The sequence below is a fragment of the Poecilia latipinna genome, unplaced genomic scaffold (assembly GCF_001443285.1).
Source record: "Poecilia latipinna isolate Pla-1442-1.1 unplaced genomic scaffold, P_latipinna-1.0 Scaffold3, whole genome shotgun sequence".
Lineage (NCBI taxonomy): Eukaryota > Metazoa > Chordata > Actinopteri > Cyprinodontiformes > Poeciliidae > Poecilia > Poecilia latipinna.
This window is the reverse complement of record NW_015112619.1, coordinates 705047-722112: the sequence shown is the minus strand read 5'-3', so window position 1 is coordinate 722112 and position 17066 is coordinate 705047. Positions and strand designations below refer to the sequence as shown.

Genomic DNA, 17066 nt, shown 5'->3' with positions numbered 1-17066 from the left:
GGCTCTAGCTTGTTGTTTTTTTATGGATTCAAGTCAGATGATTCACAGGGTAACCTTTGTTTTAATCTCATAAACCAGAATCAAAACTTGGATCTCAAAGAGAATAAATTGAGAGAGCGTTTGACAATGAAGACTTTTCTTCTTATTGTTTCAAATCACCGTGTAATTTAAATATTGTGAAGAAGTGCCTGGACTGCAGTAGGTGTTTGCTAATTATTTAAGGACCACAAATTCAGGCCCTCTATGCTTCTAATACATTTGTTGACGATTGTTTATGCGCCTTAAAAAAAAAGTTTTAAAAGGTAAAGGGGCATTAAGGTCGTAGAGGCATACAGAAGATGCAGCTTTTTCCACAGCAAAGCATCAGATGCCACTTAGAAGAAGCTTTTACATTAAAAATATTGCGAAGTTAGATGGAAATAATAAATACTCCCTCCCACAAATACTTCGATAGACTGCTCAGCAACTCTTTGCATTGAACCAAAAGCAGAAAATCATCAAACATTTTTATGTATTCATTCATTTATAGCAAATAATACTATTGTTTCAGCATTGACCAATATTATAGCAAATTGCATATTTTCCTACTTTATAGTGGCATTTGGTTCCTGGGCAGGTATTTTGACTATTTTGACATAGACTGCCTGTCTATGGCCATCACCTCCAAAATGTGACCTCAGTAATGCTTCTCTGTGTTTCCCCTTTTTGCTTTTAGCCTATTACGGCATGCTTCTTGAGAAATACCTTGGTAACAACAAACCTTTTCATAAGCCATCGATTTGCACTGAACCAGTCGATATTACTTTGCACTGATAGGGGCAGGAATAATAGCTAAACACTGACAGACTTCAGCTATTTTGGCCTTCATATGCCTTTTTGCTGCTTCTTTTCTTCCCATGCTTAACACTTATTCCCACTGTCATTCCACTTTATTGCAAATAACTAATTTAATGGATTAATTTGTCTTGATAAATCTGTATGTTTGGTCATTTGTGTTGTTGAATTTCATGCCAGTAACTCCTTTAAGAAATGTTTTGTATTTACAGAGAAAATCTTCAACACTTTCTCCATGTGTTGTGCTGCTGAGGATTAGTTCCTTTTATGGGCATTTTACAGCTTTCATTAACAACCAGAACTTTTTCATTTCGTTTTAGTGGACCAAAATGTGTCCACTAAATGTGTCACAATAGCAGCAGTTAATGTCTGATTTTTAAAAAACCTCTATACAGTGTAGTGCCAATGCTTTCTATCACAGTTTGTTTGACTCTGATATATGCACAGGTAAAAAAAAAAAAAACTAACACCACTTTCCTTAAAATAGACTAGAAAGCTGTGCTTTTCCTCTCCATAGCAACAGTTAGGCACTGACTCTGAGTTGACAGAGTGGATTCTCTCAGCTTTGTATTTACTTTGTTTGCGGATGTGAACTATGCGTTTATTCTCAAAGTATGGTGTTGCTCATTTGAGGATGATTGAAGAGCTCTGGAACCTTGTTTGTTTAGCTGAGGCCATCTCTGCGTCAACCTAGAAATGGCAATGCTGTCATAAGAAACATAATGAAGTTCAGACAGCATCATCCCTCTCAGAGGACTAGGTGGGTTTAATGAACAATTTGTGTTTGCGGATATTAACGTGCGCACTTCTGAAATTATACCTTTACGACTTTAGTGACAAATAGGCAAAGGTGTATAGAAAAACATGCACAGTGTCTACTATTGGACTCATATTCCATCCAGTTAATTCATCCTGCACATAAACCTAACTACTGCAGATGATGCTGTGTCTATTTGTAGATGTGGGGTGGACACAAAAACACCGAATAGCATGGGTGCGAACAAACGCACGCACACACATATACGACGTGTAACATTTGGCGCGGATACGCGGCTGCAGCTCTCCAGATGGCGGGAGCCGCCCACTCACTGCCAGTTGTTATACAATATGCATTGTATAACAGCAGAGAGCAAGGAGCCCCGTTCCCAGAAACTACGCACAAGCACAGACACATTTGAAGGGTGTCAACATGTTGTCTCCATCCACATTGATGAAAAAGCATGTGTAGTCCTTGTCTTGCACACAGCATTAGATACTTGGTTTAATCCTCCTGCTTCAGTCAGGTATCATCCAGCCAGCCAGTTGATTAGACCACAAGACAGCTGGCCAGCCACTGAGACGGATAATACATTTGTCTGTTTGCCAGCTTTACAGCTGTGCACATAGTCGCACAGCTGTTCTATGAAACATACAGCCGGCCATTCAAAAACCTAAGTAACCAAAAACCAGTCTATTTTGTCTGTCGTAATGCAAGCAAAAATAAATATTTAATAAAACTCAAACTTTGAGTGTAGAACTATCCAGTTAGGAGTTGTGATCAAATGCAATTTATGTTGTGTAAAATAATCTAGACTGCATTGCTGGGAAACCTTTGAAGCAAATCTAATTTGAGCGTTTTTATCTACTTGATTGTTACTTCTGTGCTTTTTAAATAGTTCATATCATGTCTTGTCTGTTTGTTTTTCTTCAGCGTGTCAACATTGCTACCAGAAATACTATTTCTAAGTGGTAGAGGTGACTTTGATGCTTCAGTCACCCAAGTGTTGCTAGCCTGTCTGACCAAGAAGTGTTTATTAGTCAACCTTACCAAGACAAAATGGCAACTGAAAACTTCCTTTCCTGTTTTGTTAAAAATGTTGTCTTTCTTCCTGACTCATTGCTTCTGTTGCAATATGCTGTAGTGTGCGCTGAAGGTTAATGCTCACAAACATCCTCTTTGTGGTGTTCAAGGGCAGGTTTTTAATGTTATGGATATTTATCATGTACTGGATCTATTTTGGGCTCAGGCCTCTTATCATGTCGTACGGTGTAACAAGACTTCCGTGAGTGCCCTGACCTTTAAGGTTTTGCTTGAATATGAGGTGCAAGTTACAAAAAGTTTATGAAAGTAAACTTGCTAAGTAAGATTCAACTGGAAGTCTGTAGGTAAAACAGCAGCTCCCTCGCGTCTCATCCGCTGTCACAGCAACAGACGACAACTTGCCTTCCAAATCCTCCAATCACTCTCTCTCGTTGTTTGTCTTGTATCTACAACACACCTGAACTTCCCTTTTCTCCTTTACCCCAGGTGAGGTGAGCAAAATACAAACGTGATGTTTTGCAGGTCTTCCATGTGTGTCTGCTCTGACACAGCTGAACTAACCTCCTCAGCATGTCCTGAAATTCTCCAAAGGCTTGGTAATGACTCATTTGATCCTCATATGTTGAGAATGGAATAGAATAGAAATTAAAAGATATTATTCCTGTGGTCATCTGCACACCTTCACTGTTTATTTTCCTGTTTCCTCTCTGATTCCACCTCTCTGTACAGGTATCAGGAGCATTTTGAAAAACAGTGCAGAAAAGTCTTTTAAGAACTGAAGCAGATTCAGTATACAAAATTAGCTGTCTCACTGTATCTTAATAATATGCCAAAGTACAAACATATTAAAATCAAAACGTTTCCCTGTCTGCATGTGTATACTATGTTGTTTATGTGTGTGCACTGTGTGTTTTCGTGTGAGCAGCTGTAGAGCCCATGTGATGATGTAATGAGACATGGAGCAAACCACGGAATCCCCTAAGCGCACACACACACACACACTCTCCCAGACTCTTACCTACACACACCTTGCTCCATATACACAGATGTAACGCACAGAGTGAATGCCTCTTATAGGAAAGTCCCTCCAGCCAAACACTTCGGCTTTATAGTCACTGGATTCCCTACAATAAATTGCTGTTGTGACTCCTCTCAGTGCCCCTGCCTTCAACTCACACACATGCCCCCACACACAAACTAATGCTTTGGTAGCTTAGATTGGCTCTTTGGTCAATCGTTTTCTGTCCAGCAATGTCAGTCTGAATGATGGCAGCTTAAAATATACATGATTCATGCTCACTGTGTGTATAAGTTGGTTTCACCTCATGTCTCCACAGAATGGCCAGGACAGATGAAGATGATAGTACAGAGAGATGAAGGACTTTATAGAGTAAAGAAAATAAATGCGATGAGAAGATTTCTTATGTGATACAACACAGACAAAGATACCCATAGATGTTTTTGGACAAGTCAAAATATTCCGGGACATGGGCATCACAGTCTACAGTCAGGTGGAACTGCTACAGAAGTTATGTAAATGCAACAGCAGTAACCAGATATTTATGTTACTTAATCTCATTTTACACTAAGCAGAAGCTCTGTCTGCGCTGATAAAGATTCACTCACCTTGTGCTTCAAAGCAAGCCCAAGGTGACGCGTTGAGGGAGTTGGCCCTGTCTTCTGGTTCATTGAGCTAATTGTTGTTTGATCACTTAGCGTAGTTCATTGAACTTTCAGTCCAAGAAGGTTAGGCAACAATTAAGAAATCAAATAATTTGGTAACTTACTCTGTTCTGTATCAGTAGCACACTGTATAGTCATATGTGAAAAACTTCTCAATATATGTAACAGAAGGGCATTTGAAGCAGCATACGTATTTTATAAATACGATAAAACGTGGTGTTTCATAACATATTATTAAATGTTTTATGCTTGGACCAACCAAAAAGTTTCTTTAGATAACCCATCTTGCTCTAAACCAACTGAAATAACCCAAGTTGGGTTGTCTAAAGAAACAACATGGCAACATGTTAGCAACAAGCTAGCCATTATATGTAATAGATATAATTTGTAACATGAAATTCCCTAAAATATTTAATTGAGTAGTACATGAACTTTAGAAACTTCTCTGGATATGCAGTCTTACTAAATAAAGGGGAAACTTTGTGTAAAGCCTAACTGGATACCGGCCAGCCATGTTATGCAAGACTTTTTATTCTTCAGTATATAGACAAAGAAAAAAGGAGAATGGATTACAGTAAGTAGTTGTCAACTAGAGAGAGTTGTTTTGAGATAATGAATGACTATAGCTGTGATGATTTTTTTTTTCTGCAAGAATACAGGCTGCATGGATGAGCTATATGTTTATATTGTCATGTTGGATTTAAGTTTCCTGACCCACATGCAAGTACTCTCAACACCGGTTTAGTGAAAAGGTTTTTTTTAATTGTAGATGGTTCGTACAAATTAAGTCCCACAGGATGGTAGGGGGTTCTGCTTGGGTTTGTCTTTCGTGTGGCCGTAGCTTGAAGGGGAGGGCTAGGATCCGGAAGATGTTTGGCTTCGGCAGGAGGGATCTTAATGTCCAGGCGTGGTTCTTGGCTTGTTCCCGGCGGCTCGCCGTTTCCAACGAAATGGGACCATCGAGCGATGAGTGACTGTTCCTCCGCTTCTTAAAGATCTGCCAGTCAATCATCTGGAATCAGCTGCCGGTGCGTCAGCCTGTCAGAGCTCTCTTCCGAGATCCTCTATAGAAAAGACCACTCACACTGACCCGAATCCTAACATATATATTCAATGAAATATCACCTTCGCAGTGTGAAGAACTAAATGCACTTACACACACAAATAGCTGGTGTTGTCATGTTTACACTCTCATAAACTGAAAGCCCGTGGCAGCAAGCCATGGTGACCTTCTATCAGTTGACGCCCATTCACAGTATTGATGTTATCCTCTGCTTTTGCTTTCTTTCTCTTTTCACCTTTTACACACGCACAAAAGAACTCCAACCCGTTCAGGTATGTCACACATTCATGTCTTTCAGCAAACTGATAATCTTCCATTGTATTTTCATTGTTTTCATGAGTTTAGGCTGTAAAACCTTTGAACTTCATTCCAAATTTTACTGTCTTATTTTTAGATTGAACGCATACTTCCTACATGTGTCAGGCATGCCATAGATTGCTGTCTTCAAAAGGTTATAGAATACTTGCAAACTCTCTGCCTTGGGTTTATGGGAAATGTCAAGAGATGCTAACAATTGTAGGTTACTTGAATTGGCTTGTTTACCAGCTAATGGTTTGATTTTTTTTTTTTTTTTTTTTCTGGAGTTTTGTTCACATAGTAAGGCCTTATTCTGTATAGTGAGTTAACCTTTAGCTTTTCATATATTGTTCAATTACAGTCACAAACTTCAGTCTATTATATTGGAATTTTATGTGATAGACCAACACAGAGTAGCACATATTTGCAAAGTGATAAAAACATAAACTCAATCAAATAAAAAAATATGAAAAAAGAGGCATGCATTTCTATCCAACTTCTCTTACTGTGATAGAATCAAGTGTAACCAATTGCCCTCAAATCCCATATAAAATCCCATGTGAAATTTTATATCAACATAAATAAAACTATTCTGTAAGGATGTCTGGAAAACAAATGCATTGTTTTGAGTAAAAAAAACAAAAAACAAACCCAAATAGGTCAGCAGTTAGATGTGGAGAAGTTTAAAACAGGCTTCAGTTATGAAATAAGTTCCCCGTCATGGCTGCAAACATATCAAGCCTTCTCTTTACACGTAACATGTAGCAGCAAAAAGCAATTACTTGACATATTTAGAAATAAACAAACAGGCCAGCATTTTTCTAGAAGTTCACAGTTGGTAGAGAGATTCCATAAAAGACCTGGAGCAGCAGTGGTAGTGTTGGTCAGTCACCTAAATCCTAACTCAATGGGTTGAAGTTTGCAGTTAAGAAGTGACAAACTGTAAAAAGGTTCCTGGAATATTAATACTTTTCCAGGTCATAGACTGTAAAAATAGATTTAGAAAAGAATTATATGAAAAAGGAGAGCTTTTTGAACACGTTCTCCTCTTATTTGTAGATATAATTTGTTAATCCAACACTCGTACATCCTCCTTTATAAAAGACACGTTTTAAAATTGCATAAGCACATTTTTTCAGAGGAGGCCTTGATATCTATGATATTCACTGACAGAGAAAGCTGCAGTCTTGTATTGTTTCGGAGAAAAGTCTTATAGTAAAACAATTTACCCTGAGCTAATTGGAATTTCAACAGCTTCCAAAGTTAGAAGAAATGATTTTTAATGTGCTAATTATATCTTTCACAGTCAAATTAGTATTAGCTACATTTGAAAATCAGTGAATCTGTGCCTTTGTTGATTAGCGACTGATTTTATATTGTGTATGCTTCTGTTCTGTGGTCCCAGAGTTGTTTCATCTGTCTCACATCAGACATTTAAATAGAATAAAAATAATTATTAACGTTAAAATTGAAAGCCCTGGTCTTTCTGTGTTAAGTAGATGGCAGATAAAACTCTCTTTTGTTGAAAAGGTCACTTATTTATATCTGCTGTGGCACAGCACCCCAACATTTGTCTTCTACAACGACATAAATTGAAAGCTTTAGGATAGTCTATATGCTAATATATTTTATTCAAACTGTGCCATCAAAGACAAATATAAACTTCTAGACAATCATGATGTGCAGACGACTCTGTATATAAACTGTGTGTAAAATTAAGTAACAGCATGAATCTATTGTCAGCGCGACGTCACCTGATGTACCCACAACCCATCGCGGGAGGAAAACTGTGATCAGCCAGTGTGAGATCCTGTGCTATATGCAAATAGATTAGTGAGAATTTGCTGGTGGACGTCCATGCGTGTGCACGGTTATGACAGAAATACTGCAGAGTACTCAAGAACGGCACAGTTATTAATAGACATGGTTCAGCGTGTGAATATTCAAAAGAAGAAACATACTCTTAAAGGAACATGACACCTTTGAATTCCCCTTGTCTGCTGGGCTGAAATCATTGTTGTGTTCAGTTATTCTTGCAATTAGAAAAATTCCTAGCAAGTAGCTTTGATATATTTGTTGGGTGGAGGGTTAGCTGCCGAAGCAGGAACATTTGCAACATTTTTGAAATCACTCTGCAGCCTAAAGAGGATGTAAAATTACAAGAGATTTATGTTTAGGTTATTTGCTTGGTACGTATGCGTGTGTATTCCGTTATCATCAGCTTGTTCATGTGCAGTTGCTAATGGCTTTTTGGTTAACCAGTTGAGCGTACAATAACTATGTGTCAAACATCCTTGGAGTGCTCATTTGACGAGTGTATTCAGCGCTCATAGGCCATGCATGAGTAAATTGCCTCTGAGACTGCAGCTCCGACTGAACTATAGAATATACAGGCGTGGGAGGAGAAGCCACGGACAAAAGTAGGAAGGTCAAACGAGGGAATAAGGAAGATGCATAGAGCCTAAAGCTAGAGTAAGAGACAAAGCAAACCAGCATGAATGACAACATTTAAAAAATTCACATAGACTAGACAGAGAAAAGCGAGTACATTTGTGTGCAGAGTGACAAAAGACAAGAAACAGACCGAACAAGCTCTGCAGGAACATTATTTCCCCAGAACACGCAGATGCTTTAACAACGTAAGCAAATTAGGAGTCCAACCTTATCGTTTATGCAGATGAACGATGAAGATTTACACAGAAAACATTTTCATGTTGCTGAGTGAAACTCATTCCCTCTCCTCAGAGAAAGAAACAAAACAAAGACATGACGTTTGAATCTAAATGTTAAAAAATACTAAAGACAAAAAAAAAAAAATGCTTCTTATAATGTTTCAGTTGCATGTTTAAAATGATAACTTGCAGTTGTATGCTTATGAACATAGAAGAATATTGGTTGCAGGTTCTGCAACAATTTCTATGGTGTAATACTTTTCTCTTTTTTATTTTCAGGTTCAAAGGATTCTTATCTTATGATTTTGGTTTCAGATAAACTTGTGTAAAATGAATAACGCATAAATAAGGTTATCAAAGGCATAAACTAGATATTTTAAAAAAAGTATATTATCTTTATCTGCGGATTTTATTCAGATTTAATTCTCTATTGCTTAAAAATTACAATTGACTATTATCTCACAAATAAATACCAGCCTAATTTGATTTTAAACAATGTCAATCTAAATTTTTGTTTTTAATTTTTCTTGTGTTGCTGTGATAAATAATTGATACATTTGATAAATTTATTGAATTAACCTCAGTACTTTTTACCTCAGTACTACTAGAAACAGTTCCCCATACTCTAGGACAAAACCAGGGAGGTATAAAAGGAATTATTCAATAAGCAAGTTATCTAGTAAAAACTGTTTCTATATTTATATAAGGTCTAAATAGATTTGCATGTTATTGAAACGGCCCCTACCTCAGAACTTTAAGTTTAAGACAATAATATTGTAATTCATACGTTGACAAACCCTACAAGGTTTAGCATTTTTTTCAGTAGCATTTCTTTTTGATTCCTCTTGCTTTGAACAGATATCTAGAAAAATAGCCAAGATCTGTCTCAGTTTGGTATTGCTGCTGTTTAAATTCATCATATAATTGTGCCACCATTGCAGGGCAATCCTTCTAACCTGCTTTAAGGTGACAGTTTTATTCCCACCTTATACTTTTAGCACAATTTGTCTAATTAGATCTTCTTTCTCGTTCTTGTCGTCAGTTAGTCTTACTCAGCCATTTCCATTCTCTTCATCTGTGTGTCTGACATCCAAGCATATCATTGCTTAGGTTCAGAGGAGGGCATTGCAGAGCTCGTCTCCCAGTAGAGTTTACCAGAGTGGGTGTCTGCGTGTGTGTGCGTGTGTGTGTGCGTGTGTGGGTGTGTGTGTGTGTGTGTGCCCTACAAGTATTGCTAACTGTCTCGGGAGTGCTGTGTTAGTCTTTGAAGATCTACAAATAAAAGCGAAAGAGAGGGAGAGAGAAACTCATGCAGGCTTTTTTTTTTTCTTCTTTTATCACATTCAGCCTCAACTTGGTTTCTGTGTTTCTTTTGTAGTTCTTCTCTTTCTTTAAATTATTCTTTCTGTTATCAGTCTCTCCTCATCTGTCACACTTTTTTTTTTCTCGTTTCTGTCGGCGTCTTATCTGGTTTCAGCTCAAATATACTGTTTTCATTCTGCAGTGTTTCACAGTCTGGTTGTAAATACTTTTAATAATTTTCACTTCCACTGCAGACAGAAGGAGAGATGAAAAGGAAAGGTTTTATAAAACACACTATGAAAACAGCAACCCACCACACGAGTCTGACGCACATTTTCGCTGACACACTTTGGGTGAATGAAAAGAAAGAGATGTGCCAGTGCTTTTTAACCAGAGAACAAGTGTCTTTGCAATGAACTGCTTTTATTTATTTTTTTCCTAAGGTGGTAAGCCTGTGCATGATCTTGTGCAGAACTGACCCATTTTTAAAAGTAGGCCACGGTCAACAAACATCCATCTAACCTTGGCAGGGTAGGTTGAAGGAAATTACACAACCATACACATTTTTTATTTTTTTGTACCTTCAGTGTTATACAATCCAGTTTTACAGTACCTTGCAAAGAAATTCATTTACATTTATGTTTTTTTACATTTTGTCATGTTACAACCACAACATTTAATGTGTTTTATTACACTTTTAATGTGAGATTAACAACAAGTGGAATATAGCTATAAAGTAGGAGAGAAAGGACACAGAACTTTAAATAAAATGTATGCATATAATCTGAAAAGTGTGGCAGGTTTTGTATTCATGTGTCTTCTGGCTTTTGACCGTTTATTTATTGAGATAGTTCCCCATTCTTAATTGTAAGATGACTCAAGTCTGCTATAAAGGGTGAAGACACTGACATAAAAGATGAACCCTGTTTTGTTTAGTTTTTTCACAAAAACAATCTTTATTCACATCACACGTCTCCAATATAAACTTTCACACAAGTCGGAAGACAAAATAGGAAAAAGTTAAGTTTTCTTACCAACCATAACCTCAAAATCCAATGTGGCTTCCAAGTGTTTAAAATATAGCAATAGCTGCAGTTATTTATTTTTTACATCTGGTGGTTTTTGCCTCAATAAATCTTTCCCGCATATAAAAACATTCACAACCTCCGTATGATGCTTATGTTGCAAACTGTACTTATCCTAGTCATATAATTGGACAATTTTCCAATTCTGATTGTTGGGCATGAATGTAAAACCCAGTAAATACATAAATGACTTTTATTTTTATCTGTACCCCACTGAAATGTTCACTGGTTTTTTCCGAATCAAATATTTTAATCTGGTCTTTTAATTTGAAAGCAAACAAGGATATGGGATTTATTTAAAAAAAAATTACCAACATTAGTTAGAGGTTTTATAAATTATAGGTTAAAGAAGAAGAAGAAGAAGCTTTTTGAGCACTTCTTCAGACATGTTACCTCATGTTCACTCCACAGATGATGATGCAGTGAAAGCTTTTATTAATATATAAAAAAAGATTGATTTTCAAGTATTTTTTTTTTTGTTCCAGTATTAGTTCTCCATGTCCTGTAAGCCTTTTGAAGTCTCCCAAAGAGTTTAATAAGTTTTGGTTCAGTCGAGAAGGCCGAGCTCCGATTGTGTTTCTCTGTGTTGTGATGGTTGTATTGTGTCTTTGTTGTTTGCTTCTCAATGGGGGGTCATCTGAGAGGAAGGCCAGCGTATTTTGTGTGCGAGTGTATGACTGGTAACCCGATGAGACACATGTGAGAAGCTGAATGATGTATCTTCTTACAAGTCACCCAAGGTTGCTGTGCTAGATTGAAAAAGAAACAAAGAACAGAAGTTCACAGAGAGACAGACGGTTTTATTTTCCTGCTGAAATAAGTCTGAGATAAATAAAGGCATTCTGTAAAGAGAATAAATTCAATTCAGTCTCTTAATGAAACCGATTACATCCTGGTTTTTCAGAATGTATGCTGTATTAATGAATGGCTTTGATATTTATTCGTGTAGAAAATTTAGCAGAAATATTGAGTCTCGTATGTGTTTATATTTTGTCTCCAAAGAACAATACTTTCTTGTATTATTTTAAAGTGGGTTCGATCGTTATTTATTCAGGCTCTGCAGATTGTCATTTGAATAGTTGCTGTTCTTTGATTTATTTTCATTCCAGTTGGTCACGATTTTGCTACACTAATTCACTCAGATCTATGAGCCATTCTGGCACAAAAGATAAAAAAAAAAAAAAAATATCAAAGACAACAGGCATGGACTGGTTACATATCTGAAGACATAATTTTACAAACTCAGTTTTAAAACAACCAGAATTTCTGTGGCAGGTCATTTGACAGCTAGTAATCTTCATTTTTAGTGTCTATAAAAATATTGTCCAATAGTTTGTTGGACCATGATTTTGAGATAGATTGAAATTATTTCATACTACTGCTATGATTTCTACATGTAACAATGTGAGGATAATTTAAATTTCTACCAGATTGCTCTGTGTGTTTTTGATAGATGTGATTTTTAAATAAATGTTAAGATGGCTTGCTAACCAGCTTGTTAACGGCGTTAATAGCAGAAAAGAAAAAAAAATGACAACATTCTGCTCAATAAGAACATTTACTTAAAAAAACTAAGAAAATTAGTTAGTTTTAATTAAACATATTGATTCAGTCTTCCATTACTGTCTGCATTTGTTAAACTATTTTTAAAACAACCTGCTGTTTTGAAATATATCTCACTTGGTAAAACAATCGTTAGCTGACAAAAACTGACTTATAGTTCAGGAGACTCTTGATTTCCAAATGTATGTCTGTGTATCAGAATGTTAAATAAATACTGCCGGTAATATTATTATAGCTTTATAATAACCTGTTTGTTCTGGGAATCTCCTGTCAAACATGCAGACACAACCTACCTACCAACTCTACAAACATGTAAGCCCAAAAGGAAACATTACATTATATCCATGTTTAATTATACAGTTAACACTTATCTAGTCGACTGGGTCACAGGACTCTCCCACTGTTTTAGGTTTAGAAACTTTAAGCTTTTGTATTCATTGTTCTGAAGAATTTGCTCACATCTGGTGACAACATTAAATGAAACATATCCAATTGGAACTGCAGAAATACTCCCCTTTGCTAATTAGTTAAAAATGAGAATGTGTATGACTAACATGTCTTACATAAATATGTGTTGTATCAAAGCTCAGTTCTCCTCATTATGTTGTATCCCAACATTTTCCACACTGACCTGATTATTTACTAGCGATTGCAGTCATTTTGGCAATTCTCAGTTATGTCACAAAGTTGATTTGCAACAAATTGTTGACATACCCCTCATTTCATAATGTTTCACACTGTGAGCTGCAGGACTTGGACCTCAAACACACGTGGACATGGACAGACAGCAGCCAGGTCCAATTGTCTGGTTGCCGGGCAATGAGCTCGCAGCAGTCGACCATAACAACCTCATCTCAATCAATCAGGCATAGAGTGCTCTACTCTAGTAATGATGCTGTCACACACACTCTCTCTCACATACAGCCCACTCACTACATGCTTATCTCATCCTCTTTTTTCTTTTCTCGACCTTGCTTTGCTCGTAGTTGTGCGTGTCTGCAGCGTGAGTGTTGAATGAGTGTGAATGTTTTGCAAAAATGCAGCAGGGGATGATGCAATTTGCTCTTTGTGTAAGGTGTATAAATCTTACACACATCATACGAAAAGCACCCACACTTACCTTCACAGACTGGAACTTTAGGTGACATTGAAAGATTTAGTCTATCAAGGTTGTTTATCCTTCAGTGCTCTACAGCACACTCCTGTGGTCGCAGACTTTCACGTTAAGAGTTCCTGTAAAAACACTGGAAATCACTGACGTGTACCTCTGTGGCAAACAAATCCTCTGTGGCTTCAAACATCATCTGGAATTGCCAGAAGAGCTTCAGAGAAGCTGCATTCCTCACGCAAATTTTCAACACAATCGTACATATTTAGATTAGTTCATAGATTTGCTTGAAAGGACCTGATTAATCTTGCACAGAGTGTAAGTGCGGTTCATTATTAACTGGAAATAGCACCTTCTTGCACTTTAACACAGACTCACAAGTGAAACTAACTCCGGGGTACACACATTTAGAAACACGCCCACATTCTCTAGTCCAGCTGTGCCTTTGCCAGGCACTGGGGCGGGGGGCCAGCACATTGAGGTGAAGAGAGTGGCAAGAACAGTAACCGGCAGATCAGGGCCAATTAAAAATGTTCAGCTCGGTGTGCGTGTGCGTGTGTGTGTGTGTGTGTGTGTAAAAGAGTGAGTTAGTGTATGTGTCCTTGTTTGACTGCCAAAGAGAGGCTTGGCACAGAAAACTCGCTTCCTTTTCTCTCAGCATGCTCTCTTAATGCAGAAGCAGACACTCACAGACACATTTGAAGTTTGTTGTGCCCATTGTCTCTTTATTGTTTATTTTGTCTGGATGTGTTTATGGTTTGTTTATACACTTAGATGCAGTCGAAGACGAGGGAGGACATGTATGTAAATCTTTGTGAGAAATAAAATAGAGATTGTAGGAGCGTATATCCTTTAGGCATCACAGGTAGTGGTTGCCAGAAACGTTGTATCGTTAAATTTTAACTCCTGCAATAACATTCTTAATAGAAGAGTGTTGTAAAGCTTATTCAGGGCTGAACTCAGCCATGGCAATTGAGTTGTTTGACTAAAATGGTCCCAGAACTAACAAGATTGTCATTTTTATGTCTATTTTTTACTTTTTTTTCATTTATGTACTGGAGCTGTGAATAAATTACTGAACATTTGCTGCCATCTGTTGAGCAGAGCTATGTTATAATCAGTTCAGTAATAAAATATCAGTACTTAACAACAAGATCAAAGGAAAATTGGACAATCCACTTGGTGTAGTTCTTTAGCAAAGATTTCCAGGGCTTTGTACCTCTCCAACTCTCTCCTTCCTCTCTGTCTATTTAGCAGTTGTGGGCAAAGTAGGAGATGACTTGCATAGTCCTGCAGTCATTTTCAGCAGTTGCCCTACTATAACTATTGCAAAAGCTGTTGAGAATACTGTTTTACAAATTTAAGATGACCTAAATGGCACTTCTGAGAACCCATAATACACATTTCCTATTAGATGGACCCCTTACGTGTCTTCCTCATTCTGGTCACGTTGAATGTTTGGATTAAGGTTTCGGGTGACATGACTTGTGTTACTTTAAGATTGTGATAGCCTTGGAAAATTGAGTTGTGGTTGAGGGAGGCATTTCCTCTACAATTCTGTGATGGTCAGCCACTTGGATTACACACCCACAAAAAAATCCAATGCATTCTTCTGTCTTAAGAAACTAAACAGCTGTCAGACACTACGTCAGCTCCTGAGGCATTTCATCTATGCGTACGTGTTCCTGTGACCGTGATTGTCTGCAGTGCCTTTAACAAACAAGCTGGGATTGTCCTGGGTCAAGGTAGAAAGAAGAGAACAAAAAAAAAAAAAAAAACGCCTAGCTAAACATGAACATTCAGTTTGGGTTTGGTCTTTATAAGGTGTATTGTCTCCACTCTTATCTCTTTTTTTTTACATTACATTTATCTCGCAAAAAGATAAAAATTCAAGAAAAGAAGATTCTTCTGAGAATAAATACTTCTTGACAACCTAGTGCTTACAGCTTCAAGTTATACATTTAGAACAGACTACTTTTGTTCAACAGAACTTGTGCATCAAGAAGACGTTTTGCAACCACAGTGCCGGTACATCTGGCGAAGACTGAATGTGAAGAATGTGATCTCTAAAACAGATGAAGTGATGGTTGAGTGGACAGAAGTATTCATAGTCTAAATATGCCAGCAAAGAGCAACACTCACAGAGAGAACATTTGGTCCAGATCACTGCACACAGTTGCAGAAACACATGCTTGATCGTAAACTTATTACTCACTTCGTCCACAAACAGCAGAAGGACATTCGCTACAATGGATTGAAGATTTGCATACAAACCACTCATTTGGTTCCGTCAATAGCGAAGAAAACACTCATCGGTCTGTCTTTTAATTTGTAGCTGTAAAGAATAAATATTGTGTGGAAAAACTACAGCTATAAAGCAAATATAAACTGCAAATGCATTTATTGGAATTTAGGATTCCAATTTGATCTAATAGAGTACGGACTCGTTTGTTTTCAATCATTACACTGATGTAAGAGCAAATAATCTATTCTAAGTGTAATTTGTTTTGTTAGGGTTTTGGATGCCCCAGTCACCTTTATTAAATGGCAGATACGACCTGAAGAAGGGCAGAGAAAGAATCTAACAATCTAACTGGGGGCAACTGCATTGAGGACTGTTGTGTGTTGTGTGGCACAGTTTTCAGTTTTCTTGCACAGATCATTAGATTTCATTGTTCTTTTTTTTGTAGAATCCATAATGCCACAAAATCCTTTGGAAGAAAAAAAAAATCACAGATTCTCCACTGAACTTAACATGTGATGTTATAAAATTTTTTATCCTTAATAACCCTAATTTAATCCCTCATTCATTTCAGCTTTAAGGTTAACGAAGACATTGGACATCCTGGAATTGTTTTGGACTCTGACTCAGCCACTGTTGATTATATTACCCAAACATCCAACTTCTTTTAACTCCTCAAGAATAAAACAAAGGTTTCAAATATGTCTCTCAAACTTTTAAAGGCTACTGCAGTATACAAGGAATGATTTGTAAGAATTAAACTACAAGATTATGATGCTCAGAGTTCACACAGAAGCACAAGAATCCGAATCACTTTTCAAGTCCCATAATAGTTCAGAGTAAGCTAATGGACTGCTTTCCCTCTGTACATTTCTGACCAGCTCACTGTGTAGAGCCCCATTGGTTCTCTCTGTTTATCAGGTGCAGACCTTTTAGCTGTTCCCAAAATTAGATCCAAGCCTTGTGAGGATGCGCTTACTTACCGAGGCCCTGTTCTCTGAAGCCAGCTTCCTGTAGACCTCAAATCAGAACAAAATGCGTATGAATTGGAAAACAAAGACAAAGCTTTTCTGTTCCCAGGAGCGCACAGGTGTGTTTTTCTTTCTGTGTTTATTTATATGTACTTTTAAACCTGAATGTTTATGCGTGTTTTCAGTTTCTGATAAAAGCCATGTTGGATTCTACGTATGCACATTGTGCAGACATTCCAAGCAACCTAAACGTTTCATTTGCTGAATTATCAGAATGCCATACTGTAAACATTTTTAGATAGCATAGAATACCTTTTCTCTTGTGTTTTTCCAAAAAAGTTGGTGAATGTTTTTTTTTTGTTTGTTTTTTTTTTGGTGCATAACTCAGTCTTTGTCCTGCTTTGCTTTCATCCTCATCATCTTCCTCCATCCTTTTTGCTGACCT

The 17066-nt window shown here is 37.2% G+C and overlaps 1 protein-coding gene across 4 annotated transcripts in view; it reads left to right on the top strand.

Annotated features, from left to right (window-relative positions):
- The window catches only part of atxn1a (ataxin 1a), a 68097-nt gene that overhangs the window by 17522 nt on the left and 33509 nt on the right, over window positions 1–17066 (top strand). The window contains exon 1 of one of the 4 annotated variants that reach the window (XM_015048681.1): window positions 5557–5653. The exons of the other annotated variants lie outside the window; for them this stretch is intronic. The gene's annotated coding sequence lies outside the window, so the exon portion shown is untranslated. Of the gene's footprint in view, window positions 1–5556; window positions 5654–17066 lie in introns of those variants that run through there. 4 annotated transcript variants of the gene reach the window in all.